The sequence below is a fragment of the Panthera onca genome, chromosome A1 (genome assembly GCF_046562875.1).
Source record: "Panthera onca isolate mPanOnc1 chromosome A1, mPanOnc1 haplotype 2, whole genome shotgun sequence".
In the NCBI taxonomy this organism is placed as follows: domain Eukaryota; kingdom Metazoa; phylum Chordata; class Mammalia; order Carnivora; family Felidae; genus Panthera; species Panthera onca.
The window spans coordinates 37,003,893-37,027,288 of NC_138339.1; the positions used below are offsets into that span (position 1 = coordinate 37,003,893).

General features: G+C 35.4%; 1 long non-coding RNA gene across 1 annotated transcript in view; it reads right to left on the minus strand.

Moving 5' to 3' along the window:
- Window positions 1-224: 224 nt before the first annotated feature.
- Window positions 225-23,396, minus strand: part of LOC132680114 (uncharacterized) — a 62,027-nt gene continuing 38,855 nt past the window's right edge. The window contains exon 3 of the long non-coding RNA XR_009610523.3: window positions 225-1,379. This is a non-coding gene — a long non-coding RNA (uncharacterized LOC132680114). The remainder of the gene's footprint in view (window positions 1,380-23,396) is intronic.

Sequence of the window (23,396 nt, forward strand, 5' to 3'; positions counted from 1 at the left end):
CCTTAAAGCCCTGAGGACTTGGGAAATTCCAAGAAATCAGAAAATAGAAAATAAGCGTATTATGTGTGACAACAGAAACACAGAAAACAATCTGCACTGAAGATTCAGTTAAGAGTAGGTTTTAATATTAGGTAAACATTTTATCCAGCAGGAAATAAATTTTAGTCTGTAAAGAACCATAAAGAACATCTATATGACAAACAGAAAAACCACTACAAATTAAAAACTATTTTGACATGCAAACTACAACTAATAAAATTATACAATTTCTCCTTATCATGACCACTAAAAACACATATTTCTTCTATAGTCTAAGAGAGAAGTAAAGGATTGCTTGAAAATCTCAACTCACTACAATTTATATCAGTGACTGCAGGTATTACATAACTATCAGTTATGTAATCAGAGCTATTCTGTGTTTAAAATATAATTGGATAATTAACTGGGCTCAAGTAAAAAATACGTGGACATAAATAAAGGTAGATGCAGACCCAATGAGCATTTTCCTTTAAAAAAAAAAAAAGTATCCAGACTTTGAAAAAGTAGGATTCTGCAGAAAGTGCTCAGAAATTCAAAGATTTGACTAGCTACAACTAATTAACCTTTTAATGCTGCCATTACAATATGCATTCAAAAGCAGATGCTACTGGGTTTGAGCAGGTGTGTTAGATGAGTACGAGAGTAAATGCCAACCTCCTTCCAGGATAGGGCAATTCTTGTCATCTGGTTCATCTCAGAGATCTTTACTGCTACAGGATTGCTCTGAATGACAATGAACTTTCCAGTACAGAATTTTGGACACACTGTCAGTATAAGAGAATAGACTTGCTATGGTAAGACCAACAACAGAAAGTATCAGGAAAGTTCTTTCCAAATGATGATCCCAATAGAAAATTATGGGACACCACCTGGTTCACAGTTTTACCCGCTGGACAGATCATCAGCCTTAAGAAAGACCTGAATGCCGCCTTTTAAAAGAGGTCACATTTGAGCACAACACTGTTTTTCAGAGCTGTTCTGTGGCCCCGCATCTACTTTCTGAGCTCCTCCCTGAAAGCTTCTCTGCCTCTGCTGCTTACTTACTCCATAGATCTATTTAATATCTTTCAGAAAATCACAATTTTCTGTATAGGGTCTTCCTGGTATACTGAGAAACACTTTGGTAGGTGCTAAATTACCCAATCAAGGATTACAGCAAAGTGTTTAAATAGAGTTTTCCTGTAACATTCTATGCTTTTATAACTGTCATATTTACCTCCAATTATCAAAAACATAGGGCCTAACATTAAAGAATGCTACTATCAGGTGAGGCAGTAATGTGGTCAGGCAAACGCCATCCACACGGCCAGGCTTGTGCTCTTGTTGCTGATGGGTTTTACCTGAAAAAAAAAAAAGTAAGTATACTGTCCATCTTTTGATTCTTATAAAAATATTATCATTTGTTAAAATAGCAGAATTTAAGCAACACTCTTAAAAGTGGTCTAAAAAATGATACTTCAAGAGCCAAGATGAAGGAAACGAATGCAACTGGGTGTCGTTAAGTGCTGTTTAGACAGTACTGATCACAGTTTACGTAAGGGGCGGTCTCATTTCTTCACTCTAAATCTAATCTTTTGGTCAAACATAGAGATTCATTCTGAGAAGTCCTCTTCTTCACAGCCTGTCGCTGCAGTTCTTAACTTTTCTCAAACACATTTTTCTACCTTTCCAAAATGAAACCATTTGAATGAGACAGTGATATATACACATGCAAGGCCACAAAGGGCATGAAACCTGTCATGATTAATTCTCTCAATACCTGCACTATTTCTCAACGAGCTTTATTCTTTTAAAACAGTGAAGTAGCCAATGCTTAAGTTAAGGCAGGTGTAGTAATGATCACTCTACATATTTGTGGTGTGGAGTTGGTTTGAACTAAAATATATAGCCTAGGATGGAAATCATCTGAAAAAAACTTGTAATAAATGAATGAGTGAACTATGCTTTGTACAGAGAGGTTATTAAATGAGATTTCTTAGTTGCAGACGGTGTAAATATCACTGCCAAAACTGTGGTATGTCCATTCTCTTAACAATCAGTCGATGATCTTTTCCAACCTGTGAGGTGTCCTGGACCAGCGCTGTTTTAATACTAATGTGCATTCAAATCTAAGGTCCTAGGTGATTTTAACTGTCTCTGGCTATTTTTCTTTGTCACCACACATACTAAAATTCTAGTTGTCATAAATGAAAAAAAAAAAAAAACAACAACAAAAAATCAACACTTCAAACCTAGGATAAATGAATTAAATAAGCCTGTATCCCAAGATAGCCTCCATCAATTTTTTTTGTCTCTCTGTGCAAGAATCTCCCTCATTAAAAATTGGCTCTATTCCCACACTTGTTTGTATCCAAGTGGCCTGGGACTGGTCTGACCAATTGAAAAAAACAGAACTTCTGCCACACCAATTCAAAACCTGATCTTCAGTTTCTGTGTCGTGCCTCTTGAAGCCTAAATCACAATGTAAGAATCCCAGATACGGATTATAAATATCAGAAAGCCTGAAAACAAACAGCTCTGAAACAAAGACTGACTGGATAGAAAGAAGAGACATTTCTTATTTCAACAATTACCATTCTCAGTACATGTTAGAATAACTGCACAGAATATCAGTAAATGTGACCTGAACAACACTATCAACCAAATAAGCATACGTTTTAGGACACTCCACCCAATGATTGTAGAATACACATTATTTTCAGGTACATACAAAACAGTCTTTCATATAGACAATAATTGGGCTACAAAATAAGATTCAATAAATTTCAAAAAACTGAAATAATACAAGTCAAGTTTCTGATCAAAACAGGATTAAATTAAAGCCTCACAAAAGAAAACGTGGAAAATCAGAAATATTTGGCAATGAAAGAGCAGACTTCTAAATAACCCATGGCAAAAAAAAAAAAAAAAAAAAAAAAAAATTGCAAAGAAATTGTAAAATATTTTGAACTGAATGAAAATAAAAGCAAAACATATCAAAATTTATGGGATGCAGCTAAAGAGATGTTTACAGGGAAATTTACAGTTTGAAACACCTATATCAGAAAAAAAGGAAAGTTTCCACATATTAACCTCACTTTCCACCTTAAGAAAACAGGTTCAAGGGAAGTTTTGGAAATTATCAAAATGTTTTAAAACTGGATGCTGGTGATTTTTGTACAACTCTAAAAATTTGCTAAAAATCATTGAATTATATATTTATAATGGATGACTCTTTTTAAAAAATGTTTATTTTTGAGAGAGAGCCCGCACATGTGTGTGCAAGCAGGGGAAAGGCAGAGAGAGAGGGAAAGAGAGAGAATCCCAAGCAGGCTCCACACAGCACAGAGCCCGACGTGGGGCTTGAACTCATGAACCGTGAGATCATGACCTGATCAAAATCAAGAATTGGACACTTCACTGACTGAGCCACCCAGGTGCCCCTATAATGGGTGATTCTTGGGATACATACACTGTATCTCAAAATGAAGACTTCTCTGCTGGAAAGAAGCACTGAGGAACTGATGTATGAATAAGAAGCCATCTTACATGTCCAGCCCAGCTGCAAGGACTGCTCATGCATGAACGATCTCAAGATAGAACCTATCAGGGGCACCGGGATGGCTCAGTTGGTTAAGCATCTGACTCCTGATCTCAGCTCAGGTCATGATCTCACAGTTTGTGGGCTGGAGCCCCACATCTGGCTCTGTGCTGACAGCATGGAGCCTACTTAGGATTCTCTCTCTCCCTCTCTCTGCCCCTCCTCTGCGCTCTCTCTCTCTCTCTCTCTCTCAAAATAAACAAATAAAATTAAAGAAAAAAAATAACAGAACCTATCAGCTGTTTTAAGCCACTGGACATTGAGGCAGTTTGTTAAGCAGCAGTGGGTAAGGAGAGCAAGGTATGTTAGGTTCTAATGTATGTCTATCAGCCTGGTATAAAATTCTGAATGTGTCCACACCCCCAAACAGTCAGTCATCCGGCAGCAAGTCTCACAGCTCCCCATTTTCTTTCTAGCTCATTTGTTTCTTCCTTTCCTCTCTCTCTGCCTCAACTTGCAACCTCATCATTGTAACAAGGTATCATTTTCTGGTACAATCCATTCTGTTACAAGAACGTTTCCTTTTGCTTGAGGAAGAGCACTAAAAGAATTTTTTAATCAGTAACAATTCTTAGTCTTTCTGCACAATCAGAAACAATATAAAAAATGAGATTTAGGAAAAAATTTGTCAAACTGCAATTGTAACTGGGGAAAAAAATAGTGTCCCTGTATCCAAAGTTAGTAACTATGTTGTATGTAAATTTATAAAACAATCTTTACTACAGGCTAAACCCAAACCTGAGGGTTTGTATGGTAATTCTTTAAGTGGGTTTTTAAAATATTTAATTAGCATTAGCTTTGGCTGACACATGTAACCTGGGAAGAATTATATAGACAAGGACTAAGAATAAAGACAGACACACTATTCTATTTAGAAGTCACCATCTCTTTGACCTGGATAAAATGTGTATGGTGATGTGAGGACTCCATTTAAATTTAGATCAAATAAAACGTTAGTGACAGAATTATACACGCTTCCTACCAGAGGGTTAACTTACTCGCTATTATTATTGATTCCTTTTAAACCAAAGCACTTCCCACAAACCAGCATTTTTTTAAAAATATTTCATCTGAATACAAAAAAAAAATTATACAAAAGTATTCTTAAGAGTTTGGAGAGTAGAAAGTAAAAGAGACAGGTAATAGAAAATAGAACAGAACCATTTCTTGAGATTCCTCATGCACTTTTTTGCTGACTCTACAGTGAATCAGAAGACTAAAAAACCAATTACAGACTCCTGATATAGTCTTTTTAAAAATACATGTCCAATACAATACTTTTATTATCTACAAGACTTTTCCCCCAAATACCTGGAACTTCCCCCACTGAAGAGGGCCTCACATTGGCACTTGGTACCTGAGCTAAGGGGGTGGGTATGTGAATAAACCCCTGATAGAGCATGGTGGGGGCTGCAGGAGTGTGCTCCCTCAGGTACAACCTTGGTCCTTCCCTGTTTTCACTACCTCCCCTCACAAAAGCAGGGTACATGGATGGCAATTTACTTGTGGGAAGTATCTACTTGTTTGCAACTGACAAATGAACCTATATAATATACATTTTCATAGTATTATGCAGGATTCACCTTTTAATCCTGAATATATAAGAGTTTATAAGAAATAAAAATAACATCTAGAATTCTCAGCTATATAGTTTAAAAAAAAAAAAAACCTACATTCATATACTACAACTGTCTGTGGTAAAACGTATTATCCTTAAATAGCTAAATAATGCCCCAACACTAGAATTTTAACACTTTTAAGAAAAAAACTCTGGCAAATTATTCCCAAAATACTATTCCCTAAAATATTAAATAAAAATTTTAACCAAACCTTTATCACAACCAAGGAAATTCTGGTCAAAATTAGGATCAAATGTATTTTAATCATGTCATTCTTTCTAAGTACACTAGATTCTAAAAATGAGAATTTTCCTTTTTTTAAAACATAAAGTCATTTCTCTGAGACAGAACTAAATGTCTTGGGATTTATTAGTGTTTTACAATCCATTCTAATCTATAAATCACCTGTGAATGTGTTATCTACTAATATAACTAGGTTTCCCTCTCTCTCCTTACTTGATATCTCTATAGTACATGTTTAAACATAGCATACTGTCTAAGGTCTATTAGATAGCTACTGCCCAAAGTGATCATGGATATTCATGACACTGGCCCTAAGATTCCTTCTAAGTCACTCAAGAAGAGAAAATTATATTCTGGCCAGTTTTAGTACTGTGTGTCTTTTTCTCAAAAAGAAAAAAAATAATGATTATATCACTCAGCTCCTTGTAAGTAGGAATTGAGACCAGCATTCCTCTCTATCCTTATCAATATGGTTTCACTAATAGTGTTCTTTGAACACACATGGAGTGGGTGTTCAAACTCTTTAGGAAAAGAAAGTTAAACTGTCCACAATGGCCACTTTTCTTCTTTTCTCATCATGTCACCTGGATGCTGTAGAAAGGGTATCACAAATGGTCTGAAGATATCTATAGCACCTAAATTAATGAGGGCGTTTCTTTGCAATACTTTAAAGTATCCCAGAGAACATATGGTGATATTTCACTTGTCTTCAAATGGGGCTGATTACTGATACAGACTATTGACACAGAATAAGGTAAAAAGACCTCTTATAGGACATGGGGACCTAAGTTTGGGAGGCCACTCTCCAAGACTGAAAATCACTCTAAAATGAGAAACTACCACTCTCGTGGTAACTCATCCTTAGAAATGGTTTGTAAAGATATTGTTGCTGGCTGAAATGAAGTTTCTCTTAGTCTTCAGCAAAGAGACCAAGTTAGAAGTTACAAGATGCTATGAACTAACACATTAATGTAAAGAAATTAGTCATTCATTTACATTGTAACCTAACTGACTTAAAGATGATGTACAGGGCAAGTTCAGGCCAGTATCTCTTCAGCTCCCAGGGCTGCTGCCCTGTGGAAAGGAGAATCAAGGTTCCCCTTCCAAGCAGAAGCCTGTAAGGAAAAGGGAATATGAAGGCAGCAGAAGCAGATCAAACTGTCCACTAACGCTACCCAGCTCTCTTTCCGCTGGTTTTGTATCCACCAAGCTACCTTTTTGCATCTGCATGTAAGTTTTCTTTCTAGGATAGAATGTGCTGACCAGCTGTATTTCCTTCCTCTTGGCAGATCTATTTCTAATTATGAATTAATGAACTAGCCTTCTGGCTTATCATGAGTCTCTTATGAGTTTCATTAGCATGAGTCAGTTCCCCTGAGTCATATCAAGACTGTGTTTAATGATGGGATTGAGTTTCTACCTTTGCAAAGCTGAAAATCCAGTCTCCAAGGACTACCAGTCCCACTAAGGTATCACATGTCTAGGGACAATGCCTGAATTTCCAACTGGCCTTTTAACATGGCTCTTTAAATGAAAAAAAAAAAAAAAAAAAGTATTTCAAAAGCAGGAAATTTCTTTTAAAAAGCTCAGAAAAAATAAGCTACCTAAGAGGGTATGTAGGCAAATCCTAAGGGAGAGGCCCTCCACGTTCTATTTTTGTCCTCTCGCTTGGCCTGTCTGAAAGCACAGGAAAGCACAAATCTAAGCATTTATCCACCGAGTCTGATCAACTCAGATGGTTAAGATCTCAGTCAAATCAGGTCACAAAACCTGCATGTCTGCAACTATGAGAGGGCTGCGGTGGTCACTGCTTTCCTTAATACACAGTTCTAATATCCACCTTATCTGCCTAGCCAGACAAGAACTTTTCCCTTTGGTAACTAGAGCCAAACATTTTAAAATTACAAGAGAAACTTTAGAAAATGGCCATCTGCTCTTTCTAGTCCAGGTCAGTGTGGAGACTCTTCAAATGCCCAAGACAAATTTTGGCCAATTACAAAAACCATTATTTAAAATATACACTGTCATATTAAAAAATTGAAGACTGTAGCATGTGAAGACTAAGAGAGAAGCTTCATATTAGAGACTGAATGGATTTAGGAAATAAACATTTTCATATTTCTCAATTTGGAAAGTGTCAGATTTCCAAAATAATGGCATACATGATTGTATGTACTTAGTGCAGGAAAAAAAAAAAAAAAAAAATATATATATATATATATATATATACACACACACATACATATACATACACAAACATACCACACATTGATCTTCTGATTAATCTGAATTGGTAATAATCTGATGAAAAACAACATCTTTTCAAGCAGAATACCTATCAGTCTCTCTTCCTAATTTTTCCCTGTGGTGTGTTCCTTGACAGAGATCTAATCTCTGAGCCAGAGTACAGAACCAAAGTCTGCTTGCCTTCTGAAGTCTATTGTGGTCAACATTGGGATGGTGTTGCTACCCAATGAACAAGTTCTAGACAGCAACAAAGCAGTGTAGATGTTTACCACAGTTGTAGACAAAAATCACTGTTAAGTCTTTGGAGACCACTGTTTCAACACTTAAATAAGATACATGTTATGTTCTCAGTAAATCAAGAGGCTGAAAAACCAATCAGACATATTGAATGTAGTGTTAGCTCTTCTCTACATTTCAAAGAAAATTCTGTTTTGTACACTCACTAGAGCCTATTCTCTGAAATGCTGGCTGAAAAATATGTTAAATATCCATAATAATATGGAAAATAATGCTAATGTTACTTTATTGGAAGCACCATTTACTTACAAAAAATGTTTTTGAATAAGCTGAAAGAAAGATACAACAGAAATTTATATTTAAAAAACAATTTAAATTCCCTTCTTTCTCAAGATTGCTTTACTAGTCAGGGTCTATTATGGTTCCAGATGAATTTTAGGATCATTTTTTCTATTTTTGTGCAAAATGCCACTGGAATTTTGATAGAGATTCCATCGAATCTGTAGATTGTTTTGGATATTATAGAAATTTTAACAATATTAATCCCTCTAATCCATGAACACAAGATGTCTTTCCATTTATTTGTGTCCTCTTCAAATTTCTTTTATCAATGATTTATAGTTTCAGTGTAAAGATATTATACCTTCTTGGTAAATATTTTTCCGTAAGCATTTAATTCTTTTTTTTTTCAAATGTTTACTTATTTTTAAGAGAGAAAGAGACAGAAAGAGAGAGACAGCATAAGCAGGGATGGGGCAGAGAGAGAGGAAGACACAGAACCCAAAACATACTCTAGGTTTTGAGTTGTCAGCACAGAGCCCAAAGTGGGGCTCAAACTCATAAGCTGTGAGATCATGACCTGAGCCGAAGTCAGAGGCTTAACCAACTAAGCCACCCAAGTGTCCAGGCATTTCATTATTTTTGATGTTATAAAAGGGACTGTTTTCCTAATTTCCTTTTCAGATAGTTCATAGCATACAGAAACACAACTGATTTCTATAAGTTAATTTTGTATTCTGCAATTTTATTGAATTTGTTTATCAGTTCCAGCAGGTTTTCTGATGTAGTCTTTAGGGTTTTCTCTATATAAGATTATGTCAGGCTAGGACTTTCAGTACTATGTTGAGTAGAAATGGCGAAATGGTGAGAGTAGGCACCCTTGTCTTGTTCTTGATCTTAGATGAAAAGTTTCAGCTTTTCCCCACTAAGTATGATGTTAGCTATGGGCTTGTCATATAAGGCTTTATTACACTGAGGTACATTCCATCTATACCTAAGTTGTTTGCAGTTGTTACCATAAAAGGAAGCTGAATTTTGTCAAACGCTTTTTTCTGCATCTATTGAGACGATCATATGTTTTTTACCCTTTATTTTGTTAATATGCTATGTTATATTTATTGGTCAACAAAACAAACCTGGATGCACCATGACTTTCTGATATTAAACTATTTTACAAAGCTATAGTAATCAAAATAGTATGCTTGTGGCATAAAAACATATAAGGAGGGGCAACTGGGTGGCTCAGCTGGTTAAGTGTCCAACTCTGGAGTTTGGTTCAGATCATGATCTCATAGGATTCATGAGACTGAGGTCTGAATTGGCACTTACAGTGTGGAACCTGCTTAGGATTCTCTCTCCCTCTCTCTCTCTCACCTCCGCCATTTGCGTGTTCTCTCCCTCTCTCTTTCAAAATAAGTAAACTTAAAAAAATAGACACATGGATCAATTAAACAGAATAGAGACCCAAGAATAAATTCATGCATATTTGGACAACTAACATTTAACAAAGGTTCCAAGAAAACACAATGGGGGAAAGAAAGTCTCTTCAACAAATAATGCTAAGAAAACTGTATAGTCACATGTAAAAAAGATGAAACTGGACCTTTATCTTACACAATACACAAACATCAACTCAAAATAGATTTAAGACTTAAATATAAAGCCTAAAGCCATAAACTCCTGAAAGTAAACATAGGGGAAAATCTCCTTGACATTGGTCTTGGCAATAGTTTTTTGGATTTGACATCAAAAGGGAAGGCAACAAAAGAAAAAATAAACAAGGGAGACTACATCAAACTAAAACACAACACAGCAAAGAAAAATAATCAACAAGATAAAAGAGGAACCTAAAAAATGGAGAAAATATTTGCAAACCATCTATTTGATAAAGAATTAATATCTAAGACACTTCTCCAAAGAAGACATCCAGATGGTGAACAGACATATGAAAAAATGTTCAACATCACTCATCATTAGGTAAATACAAATCAAAACCACATTGAGATACCACCTCACACCTGTCAGAATGGCTAACATTAACAACTCAGGCAACAACAGATGTTGCCGAGGATGCAGAGAAAGAGTATCTCTTTTGCACTGCTGGTGGGAATGCAAGCTGGTGCAGCCACTCTGGAAAACAGTATGGAGGTTCCTCAAAAAACTAAAAATAGAACTATCCTACAACCCAGCAATTGCACTACTAGGCATTTACCCAAGGGATACAAGTATGCTTTTGCGAAGGAGCACATGCCCCCCAATGTTTATAGCAGTGCTATCGACTATAGCCCAAGTATGGAAAGAGTCCAAATGTCCATCAATGGACGAATGGATAAAGATGTGTATACACACACACACACACACACACACACACAAACAGAGTATTACTCGGCAATCAAAAAGAATGAAATCTTGCCATTTGCAACTACGTGGATGGAACTAGAGGAAATTAGTCAGAGAAAGACAAATATTATATGACTTAACTCATAGGAGGAATTTAAGATACTAAACAGAGGAACATAAGGGAATGGAAGCAAAAAGAATATAAAAATAGGGAGGAGGACAAAAAATAAGACACTCTTAAATATAGAGAACAAACAGAGGGTTGCTGGAGGGGTTGTGGGAGTGGAAATGGGCTAAATGGGTAAGGGGCATTAAGGAATCTACTCCTGAAATCACTGTTGCACTATATGCTAACTAACTTGGATGCAAATCAAACAATAAATAAATTTACAAAAAATAATTAATATCTAAAATATATAATAAATTCATAAACTCAATAGCAAGAAATATATAGCTTGATCAAAAATAGGCAAAGGACTTCAATAAACATTTTCCAAAGAAGATATACAAATGGCCAATAGGTATATAAAAAGGTGCTGATGTCAAATCCAATCTAATCATCAAGGAAGTGCACAGCAAAACCACAATGAAGTATAACTGTGCACCTGTTTAAGGTCTATCATCAAAAAGAGATAATAAACATTGGAGAGGATGTAGAGAACAGAGGATCCTTATATACTGTTGGTGAGAATGTACATTGGTACAGCCATCATGGAAAACAGTTTGGAAGTTCTTCAAAAAACTAAACATAAAAATAGAACATATGAGGATATTAAAAATTAAAAGTAATGTTACCAGCAATCCCATTTCTGGGTATATATCCAAAGGAAATAAAAGCACTATCTCAAAGAGATATCTGCATCCCCTCCATGTTTGTTGTTGTTGCAGCTTTTTTTTTTTTACAATAGCCAAGACACAGAAATGATCTAAGTGCTGACAGAAGAATGAATGGGAAAAAGTGATATTCATATATATATACATACATATGTATATATATGAGTGTGTGTGTGTATACTGTATATACATAGTGATATATATGTATATAAAATATATATTTAAGGGGCACCTGGGTGGCTCAGTCAGCTAAGCATCGGACTTCAGCTCAGGTCATGATCTCGCGGTTTGTGAGTTCAAGCCCCTCATTGGGCTCAGAGCTGGAGCCTGCTTTGAATTCTGTGTCTCCCTCTCTCTCTGTCCCTACCTCCTTGTGCTATGTCTCTCTCTCTCTCTCTCTCTCTCTCTCTCTCTCTCTCTCAAAAATAAATAAACATGAAACAAAATTTTAATTAAATACATATATATATTTAAAACAAAATGGACTATTTAGCCTTTAAAAAAAAAAAGAAGGAAATGTTGCCATTTGCAACACTGATGAACATGGACGCCATTATGCTGAATGAAATAAGTCAAACAGAGAAAAATAAATACTTGTATGATATCACTAATCTGTGGAATCTAAAAAAAAAAAAAAAAACATTGAATCAGAAAGTAGAAAGGTGTTTGCTAGGGACTGGGGGAACAGGTGAGAAGCTGGCCAAAGAATTCAACATTCAGTTATAAGATGAGTAAATTCTGAGGCTCTCACATACAGCATGGTGACCACAGTTAACACTGTATTATAAACTTGAGATGTGTTAAGAGAAAATCTCATAGAAAAAACAACAACTATGTGATGTAATAGGTGTGTTTATTAACTTGACTATGAGAGTCATTTCACAATACAAATATTAAATCATCACATTGTACACTTAGATATTTTGTAATTTTGTCAATTATACCTCAACAAAGCTGGAAAAAAACACATTAAATACAATTCCCTTCTCTAATTATCACGGTACATTTTTCTGAGCCTTGGAATAGTCCATTCTAAATCTAAATCAGATTTCTTCATGGCATGATGGTGAATCAGGTCAAGTGGGGTAAGAGGATTATAGATGTTATTTCTGATATCTTTATGGATTTAGCAATGTGGCCTCAATCATTCTGAATTGCATAAATCAAGATAAGATTTATTGGGTGAAGGTGTGGACATGACATTAAGAACAAATAAAACAGACAGACAAATACACACATGCATACAGTTATCCTAATATGAGTGTAAACTATTCATAAAAAATAAATCAGTAGAGATTTCAGTTCACTAACAGTTACAAATGCTTCATTTAGCGTGTCAAATGCAAAATAACTATGTACTATTAGTTTGATGACACAGCCATCATGTAGGTAATATAAGCAGCAAGAAGAGATGTCTAAAGGAAAAAATTAACCATTTCTTTAAGTTAATAGGAAACATTACCAAAACAAAGAAGACTGGGAATACTGCTCTTATTGTATAAAGTGTGAATTGTTGACCTCCTCTCTACATGAAAAATGATGGCCAGGAGTTCCTATCTTATTCCTCTGTGACTATAGCAACTTTTATAATGGAAAGAAGGGATTCCTGGATTTGCATAGAAGACAGTGAAGAGATGTACTGCCCCCAGGTGTCTGTACTAGGATTTATTGGATTGAGAAAAACATTTTTATTTGCTAGAAGCAAAGAATCCCTTAAGAAAAAGACACCTGGGTTGTTTTTTGGTTTTGGGGGGGTTTTTTTGATCAAGTATATTTTGCATTTTTATTGGAGTTTTCAGTTTTTTCCTGAGTTGTACCACAAAGAAGATATAATTGATAACACTGAAATAGCATGAGCCTCCTAAAGAAAATTGAAGAAATTTAATAAAAATTGAAGAAATATAAATATTATAGAGCACCAACCAACATTGCAATTTTCTCAAGTCCTAGATAAAGATGCTGTATTGTGTTAAGAACACCATCTTAAATCAGATACCAAAGAAACTTAAAAAAAAAAAAAAAAGCACTTCTTTTAAAAATCTAATACTCCTGGGACTTTTTATCTGTGTGATGTGGAAATGTTGGAGTTCAGAGTAAACAGCCAAAAAAGAATTCTGGAGATGTCTTCAGTGCAAAAAGGTGGTTTTCTTTTTTTTTTTTTAATTTTTTTAACGTTTTATTTATTTTTGAGACAGGGAGAGACAGAGCATGAACAGGGGAGGGTCAGAGAGAGGGAGACACAGAATCTGAAACAGGCTCCAGGCTCTGAGCTGTCAGCACAGAGCCCGACACGGGGCTCAAACTCACGGACTGAGAGATCATGACCTGAGCCGAAATCGGACGCTTAACTGACTGAGCCACCCAGGCGCCCCAAAAAGGTGGTTTTCTTAAAGCACAGGGACAGGACCAGTAGACAGAGCTGCACTGGGGTTGTGACAGGTGACTGATTATACACCTTCAGGTTGGGAGGGAGTTAGGGATAGTGTAAGTCTCTTAGGAATTTTGGAAGCAAGGTCTCCAGGACCTTGAGGGGCTAGCTATTGATAGGAAAAAGTCAATTATTACTGTTTAGTAAAAACTGTCATGAGACCCTTCAGGTGTAGATCAATGGGCCATAGGCTTGGAGTATGATTACCAACATAAATCTTGGGGGAAAGAGATAAAGGAAGTTTCCAAACTTCTTTTCATATGTTAAAGTAGACTTAAAGGATCCTGGGAAGTGGGGCTCAGATTGCCTTTTGCCCTTAGCAAAGTGTCATCGTCAAGGGAGCTGAGTTCCTACAGAAACGTCACTCTGCCTATGCCAAGGACTTGTCAATGGGATGTAGGTTGTAAAGAAATTTAATTTTTCATTTGCCTTTGTTTTCCACATCATGTGCACCAAATTATGTATTTGAAGCAACATATATAAAGCTAAATATTCAAAAATTAGACCAAAAATAATATATACTGCCTTTTAAAAACATGCGTAATATCAAATTTTTCTAAATGCTTTCACATATGCATTACAATGCCTGCTTTCATCTTACAGTTTGGAATCCTGCAAACCAGCAAAATGAGTCAGAACATGTTCCAAAGAAGGAATTGCATTGTATAGCATTTTAAGTGCATATTCAAATGCTAATATCCAAAACTATTATTTCATAACACAGACCCATAAAAAATGGAAAATTCCACCTACATTTTAGTCCCCAGAAAAAGCCACTATGCACCCACTCCTTGTAAGGACATGCAAGCATGACAATAATTGCAAAATTTTACCAACCCACTTAATTTTTCATAAAAGGCAACTCGTATAACCTGTAAGTTTACAGAAGCAAAAATAATGAAACATAAGCTTTAACATTGCAAATGTGCCAAAAAGTTGTTAATACTGGACATATTCACAGGTACAATGAAAAGACCATATAGACCTTGTTCGTGCATGGTTCATTTAGTGACCTGAATTGGGACTAGAACAGACCTGAACTTCTACCTGGACAACATGTGACCATGGTCAGGATATTTCAGAAAATGTCCCCACATCAACTAGTTTCAATCCAGAACTCTAGTTCCATCTCTCAGGTTTGAATTTTCTTAGGACTTGCCAAGAAAAAAAAAAATCTAAAATCTCTTGGTTAAGAGAAAAACAAGTTTGTCTCTTAGTCACATTACACAATCATTTACTGAGTGTTTAAAATGTGCTAAACTCTCTAGTTGCTTTCTTCATATTATTTTAATTTAGAATCATCAGGCTTCTCAAATTAAAAATGTGACATATAACAACTTCCTTATTGATCTAATAAAGTTGTCGGGACCAACTAGTTAAAAAGTAATAGAAATAAGAAATCCAATTAAGTATGAGGTTATACCCAAATAAAAATTTCACAATGAGAGGACTTAAGCTCTCCCCTTCTGTGGAAATGGCCAAATGTAATTCAGAAAGCCTAAGTGGGAAATAGTTGTGAGACGTACTATTTACAATTCAAACTTCTGTATAATAGAATAATATATAAAACATCTTAAGTAACCCAAGAGAAAAATACACTATGTTTATGACGGGTAAGTCGCAAAACTATACAAATAACCAAAATTGAAAGAAAATGGTATTAAAGAAATCAAGGAAACGCAGACTCAATCAAGATGAGCCACCTATGTTTTTGTTTTCCACAGCACAAGGGTATACATTACAACTGCACATAAGAGCCATTGCTGGCAAGGGTACAGGGGTTTGCAAAACAGTTAAAGGCTTTTCTTTTTTGGAAAGCAATCAGATAATCTCTACTAAAACTTAAATGTGAATAACCTTTGCTTGAATTCCATTATCAGTAATATCTGCAAAAGTATATAAAAGGATGATTGCTTCAGCATTGCCTGTTGAAGTGAAAAAAAAGTCGGAAACAACCTAAATTTCCATCAGCAGAGGAAAGCTATCTAATCCACACACTGGAATATTGTACCGAATGAAGAAAATAAAGAAAAATTTCATACAGAAAAATATATCAAAGAAATATTGTCAATTTTTTTATTTTTTTTATTTTTTTTCAATTTTTTTAAAAAATGATAGAAAATTATGGGGAAATACATATGAAAACACACACATAAACACACACATATACAGACTATTGTGCTAGTACTATGAATATGCTAGATTTTAAAAAAAAAGAGAGAAATGTACATAAGAAACCATTACCCTGAAAGAGAAACTGGGAGCTAGATGATAACAAAGGGGAAATTCTCAAATTTTACTTATATCCTCATGTGATGCTTACATGCTGTCCAACAAAAACATACTTGTGTAATCATCTGAGGAAAAGTAAACATGACAGATGAGAATAAAAGAAAATAACAGACACTGGACTCTATTCATTCAACTCTATTCATTCAACTAGTCATTCAATAATGTTGTTATTAATTAAAATCTCTTAAATTGTACTCCTTTATGATGAAAAAATAATTAAAAATTGTTTTGGTCTTTTAATATATAGGGTCAAGGTATACCTGGTTGCATCAAAAATAAAGATAAATATTATAAAACCATTGGCCTCAATGATAAAAAAAAAGACTACAAGAAAGATTGAGTATCCAAGCTGTACTAACTGCTTTTCTTCCCATCAAGTATGAGTACATTTATTTATCTGGATTTTACTCATTTATCCATTTATGAACATTTATTAAATATGTCCTAAGTGCCGGGATTACTTCTTATCCTGGGATAGAGCCAGATATAATAACAGCTAGTCTTTGACGTCCCTGTTTAGTGAGATCAGTGAGAGAAAAAGATGAAACTCTGCCTTGCAAGATCAAATTTGAGCTTAAAGACAATTTTGAGTTATTCAGGAGTATCACAATGGGGAAGAACACATATATATGGAAGCTAAGGGACATGAAATGGCATGATCTGTTCTGTTTAGCACCATGCTTTTGTTTGGAGATCTAAAAGTTAACAGAACACAGGGAAGAGTCTGTGTGGAATGGAATAGTTGTGGGATATATAGGACATCAAACAGGAAGAAGAGAGGCAGAAACCAAATCATGTCCAGATGTAATCCAAGTGGTTTCATCAAATAATTAGATACTTGGTTGAATGAAGAAATATGAGGCTGAAGTTTCTATCTTAGGATAATTGTTTTTGGATTTTGAGACCATGTACTAAATGGGAAAATCACTTAGAGAAGGGGGTTTTGGAGAAAAAAATGAGAGTTTTGTTTTTGACATGGTGAGTCAAAGATATCACTCACAGTAAATCTTAGTAAACAGCTGGGCCCACTAAAATGAAACTAAAGAAAAAGTAGGACTGAGAGTTATCAGTATATAAGTAGTAGTTGATGGCAGGATGTAAAATAGTGAGCCAAGTTAAATAAAATAAAGTAGAATGGGAAAGGAATAAAGAATGGAACTTTGAGCAATAGCAACCATTACAGAATACATTAGGAAAGATCTACAAAAACAACTAAGATGAAGTGGTTCTGAAAACAAATTTCCAAAGAGCTACTGAGAAAACTGTAAGATTAAGAAAAGGAAGTAAGAGGGAAGAGAGTGGTCCCAAGGTAGGAAGTTTCCACTGATCCTAAACTAAAAGACTCTGATTTCTGAAAAACTGAACAGAAATATAACCCAAACTAAAGAACTGATGTGCATTTACCAACAACTCCCAAGGCCTAGAATCCCTAGAGGAAAGAGCTTTTCCTCAATGAGATACTCATATGTTTAGTCATATATATTATGTACACATTTTTCATGAAGTCAAGAAGGACAAAAAAGTCCTTCGAAGTTTCTTGAATTATTCCAACTGAGATTCATTCTTGTGATTTGTGATCTGATTTTCTCACTTCTCATCTTTCTTGATTTGTATGAAATTGATACATGAATAAAAGAAATTAATAAAAACCAAATTTATATAATCTTGTTTGAATTAAATGGGTCATGTTTTATCTGTATCAGGTGTGTTCATGACAAATACATAGCCTGTTTCATATAATAATCCACTAATGTTAAATGTTTGCTTATTACAAAATATGTTGCCTTGATTTATGGCCAAGATTCTCCTATAGATTAATAGCAAATGGTGAAGAACAACCCAAAAATATAGTAATTCAGCAAATTTTAAACTACCCTCAACATTTTTCAAATGACTTGGCCAATATTTCATAGTAATGATTCATCAGCTAGAGTTAAGCAAATGACCAGCCTGGGAAACAAATCTATGGTCCTGAGTTATATCTATTTTGTAAAATGTGTTGTAGTATAGGATAATGGTTGAAAGCACATATTCTGAATTTAATCTGCTCTCTAATTCTGGCACTACTCTTACAAGTTGTATGCTGTGTACAGGTCATTGAACTTCTCTAAGATCTGGTTTCCTTCTAAATAAAACAGAGGCAATTGTAATATGTACTCCATAGTGATACTGGGAAGAATAAATGGAGATGGATGGAGAAAGGGAAGGGAAGGGAAGGGAAGGGAAGGGAAGGGAAGGGAAGGGAAGGGAAGGGAAGGGAAGGAAACGAAAGGAAAGGAAGGACAGAAGAAGATTGTCCATAGCAAGCCCTCAAACATGTTACCTATGATAATGATTATAAGATCATGATCATGATCATGATGCTGCAATATCTATTCTATAATTTATGTCTAATTGTATTGTTTTCAGGGACTGAATATTAGCACACGTCCACATAACTACTCCCAGTGACATAATCAAAATAAAATACTTTGGCAAATGCAGTGTTCAATTTCCCTAACCCACAGTGTACACTGAGGTCATTTGGATATTATTGTTAGAATCATCCCAATCCACAAGATCCTGTACTTTTTATGTGATCTCTTTATACACTGTATGAAAGTGTACAAAACAGTATAAAATGTATAACCACACAAAAACCCACACATGGATGCTTACAGTAACTTTTTTCTTAATCGACAAAACTTCAAATCATACAAGATGTTGTTCTGCAGGAGAATGGATAAACTATGGATAAACATCCAGCTAATGGAATATTATTAACTGCTAAAAAGAAATGTGCTATCAATCCATGAAAAGCAATAGAGGAAATTTAAATGCATAAATTTAAGTGACAGAACCCAGTTCGAAAAGAGTACATACTGCATTATTCCAACTATATGACATTCTGTAAAAGGCAAAACCATGGAGACTGTAACTGCCAATAATTAGGTGGGGAAGGAGAGAATAGGCAGAACACAAGAGATTTTTCAGGACAACTGAAACTTCTCTGTATGCTACTAAATTGGTGAATGACAAATGTTGTTATCCATTTGTCAAAACCCATACAATGCACACCAAGAGTGAACCTAGTATAAACTATGAACTTAATGCAATAATGATGTGTCAGTGTTGGTTCCTCAATTTTAACAAGTATACCACTCTAGGGGGGGATGTGGAAAGTCAGGGAGTCCATGCAGGACAGAGGGTATACAAGAACTGTATTTTCTGCTCAATTTTCATTGTGAATGCTAAACTACCCTAAAAAAGCAAAGTCTGTTTAAAAAAATGGGTAATAAACAATTCTACAAATAATTCTGCCTAAAACTTCATAACTCAGATAAAATAGACAAATTCCCTGAAAAACTCAAAATAACAAAAGTACTTCACACAAAAGATAAAATAGATAATCTGAATAGGCCTGTATCTGTCAAGGAAATTAAATCAATTATTAATAAACTTCCACAAATAGTTTTACTACTGAATTCTACTAAATATTTAAGAGAGAAATAACACTAATTCCCTGCAATCTCTTCTAGAAAATACAAGTAGAGGGAACCTGTTCCAGCTCATTCTGAGATCAATTTACCCTAACAGCAAAACTAGACAAACACATTACAACAAAAACTACGATCAATATCCATCATGAACATATATTAATGTTAAAATATTATAAAATTGAATACATCGATATAAAAAGAATCATAGACCACAGCCATGTGAGATTTATTTAAGGTATTCAAGGCTGGTTCAACATTCAAAAATGAACCAATGTAAACCACCACATCAACAAGCTAAAGAAGAAAACATATTCATTTACATAAATTGATGAATAAAAATGATTAGACAAATTGTAACACTCATAAAAAAAACTCTCAACAAACTAGTAATAGAGGGGCATTTCTACAATTTGATTAAAAAAATCTACAAAAATACCTATAGTTAACATCATACTTAAGAGAAAAAACACAACATAAGCCCTTTAAGATTGACAAAAATCCAAGGGGAGGAGTTAAGATGGTGGAGGAGTATGGAGACCCTGAGCTTTTCTCATCCCTGAAACACAGCTATATCAGCACCAAACCATTTAAAACACCTAGGAAATTGATCTGAGGATTAACCCAACAAACGGCATAACTTGAGACACAGAACTGATCAGGTATGCAGCGCAGAGAATGAACTGGAGGAAGAGAAAAACCACAGAGGGTAGGGAGCCATTTTCAGAGAGAGAGGACAGAGAGAAAAAGAAAGGGGTAGAGTGCGGTGCATTGGGATCATGCAAGAAAAGTACTCCCCCAGAAAGTAGCTGAAGAGAAAGAGAAAGAGTGAAAGCACACTCAGGAGACTAAACAAGAAAATCTGTTCCCCAAAACCACTGACAGGAGAAAGGGTAGGGTTTTAATACCACCAGGATTCTATAAACAGTGGAGCACAGAATCTGAAGTTCCGGAACTAAGTACCTGGCAGTGCTCTGGTGAGAAAGCAGAGTGAGTCCCCAGGAGCAGGCAGCAGGGTGTGAGGGTCCATGTGCCACACAGGGAGAAGTGGTTCCCCTGATTGGAGTGCATTTGGTACAGGCCATATGGCCTCCCCACGGGCAAAGATCCCAGTGAAACCCAGAGAGCAGGTATTGGGTACTGGTATTGCTGGTATTGGGACAAAATGCCAGGGTACAGCAAAACCGGGTGCTGGTAGCATGTTTTGATTTGCCATAATCTATGAACCTCTATCACTGCATCAGCACGCAAACATTTTCTGGGGCAAGCCAGCACCCAGCCATTGCTCAGCAAGACCTTCCCCAAAAGAGTTGGCATGGGTCTAAGGCACGGGGGTCTCCGAAGTGTGGGGTTTTGAAACACATCCCCATCTGAGATAAAACTCTGGATGGATAACAGCTTAGGCACAGACAAGGCAGAGGTGGGGAGTGGACAGAGGTTTGAGACAAAATAAGGATGATTGCGGGTAGGTGAGGGCAAAGTTCCTGTGCCAGAGACTAGGAGGCTGGGTGAAGCCATTTCCACCTCTCCCACACGAGTGCACACACACTGATCCACCCCAATAAGCTAAGCTAACCAGCACCACCTAGCAGATAACAGAACCATTATACCAAGCCCTGCCCAACTGCACCCTCCAAGCACATCCCCCAGGAGACCAGCACAAGTCACTCTACCTGCTTAGTGTATGGACAATAGAGTGTTTCATAGTTTCAATTCTAGGGTAAACTGGATGTAACTTCCTTTGGGTTTCATTCTGTTTGCTGGTTCGTTTATTTGTTTGTTCCCTTTGCCTCTGTTTTTGCTTAAATTGTTTTTTTTTCCTTTCTGTTTCTTAAATACAGAAAGAGAAAAAAATTTTTTACTTTAAGTTTTTATTCTATTCCATTTTCCTTATTTTATTCTAATTTTATTATATATTTTTTTAATTTTTAAATTTTTTCATATCCTTTTTATTTTCCATTCCCATTTTTCTCTATTCTATAAAGCTTCTTTCAACAAGCAGACTGAAACACACCTAGGATCAAGCTTCCTTTATTTGATTTTTTGTTTCTTTTAATTTTTTAATTTTTTCTTTTTATTTTAGTAATGTTTTTCTTTCTTCAAAATGACTAAACAAAGGAATTAACCCTAAAAGAAAGAACAGGTTGAAATAATAGCCAGGGACTTAATCAACACAGATATAAGTAAGAGTCTGAACTACAATTTAGAAACATGATAATAAGAATACTAGCTGGGATTGAAAAGAGCATAGAAGACACCAGAGAATCCCTATCTGCAAAAATAAAAGAAATAAAATCTACTCAGGTTGAAATAAAAAATGCTATAACTGAGATGCAAAACCAAATGGATACCATGACAGCAACAATGGATGAATCAGATAGGTGAATCAGCAATACAGAAAATAAAATTATGCAGAATTATGAAGCAGAAAAAAAAGGGAGACAAAGGCAAAAGAGCACAATAGAAGACTCAGAGAATTCAGTAACTTATTAAAAAGGAATAACATCTGAATCATAGGAGTCCCAGAAGATGTAGATAGAAAAACAGGGGCAGAAGGTTTAAGTGAGCAAATTACAGAAAACTTTCCTCATCTGGGGAGGACACAGACATCAAAATCCAAGAAACACAGAGAACTCCCATTACATTAAACAAAAACGACCATTACCAAGGCCTATCATAGTAAAATTAGCAAAATACACAGAAAAGGAAAGAATTATGAAAGCAACAAGGGAAAAAAAGTCCTTAACCTATTAGGGAAGACAGGTAAGGTTCATAGCTGACCTATCCATAGAAACTTGGCAGGCCAGAAATGAGTGGCAGCATATATTCAATGTACTGAATCAGAAAAATACACAGCCAAGAATTCTTTATCCAGCAAGGCTGTCATTCAAAATAGAAGGAGATATAAAAAGTTTCCCAGACACATAAAAACTAAAGGAGTTTGTAACCACTGAACCAGCCCTGCAAGAAATTTTAAGGGGGACTCTTTGAGGAGAGAAAAGACAAAACAAAACAAAAAAGACCAAAAGCAATAAAGACTAGAAAAGACCAGAGCACATCACCAGAGACACCAACTCTACAGGCAACACGATGGCACTAAATTCGTGTTTCTAAATGTAAATGGACTAAATGCTCTAATCAAAAGACACAGGATATCAGAATGGATAAGAAAACAAGACCCATCTATATGCTGCTTACAAGAGACTCATTTTATACCTAACGACACCTGTAGATTGAAAATAAGGGGATGGAGAACCATCTATCACGCTAATGGTCATCAAAAGAAAGTTGGAGTAGCCATACTTACATCAAACTAAATTTTAAAATAAAGACTGTATCAAGAGATGAAGAAGGGCATTGTATCATAATTAGGGGTCTATCCACCAAGAAGATCTAACAATTGTAAATATTTATGCCCCCAACAATTGTAAATATTTATGCCCCAAATATATAAATCCAGTTAATCACACACATAAAGAAAATCATTGATAAGAATACCATAAGAGTAGGGGACTTTAATACCCCACTTACAACAATGAACAGATCAGCTAAGCAGAAAACCAACAAGGAAACAATGGCTTTGAATGACACACTAGACCGAATGGACTTAAAAGATATTTTCAGAACATTTCATCCTAAAACAGCAAAATACATATTCTTCTCGAGTGCACATGGAACATTTTCCAAAAGAGATCACATACTGGGTCACAAATCAATAAGTATAAAAAGATCAAGAGCATACCTTTCATAGTCTCAGAACACAACACTATGAAACTCGAAAT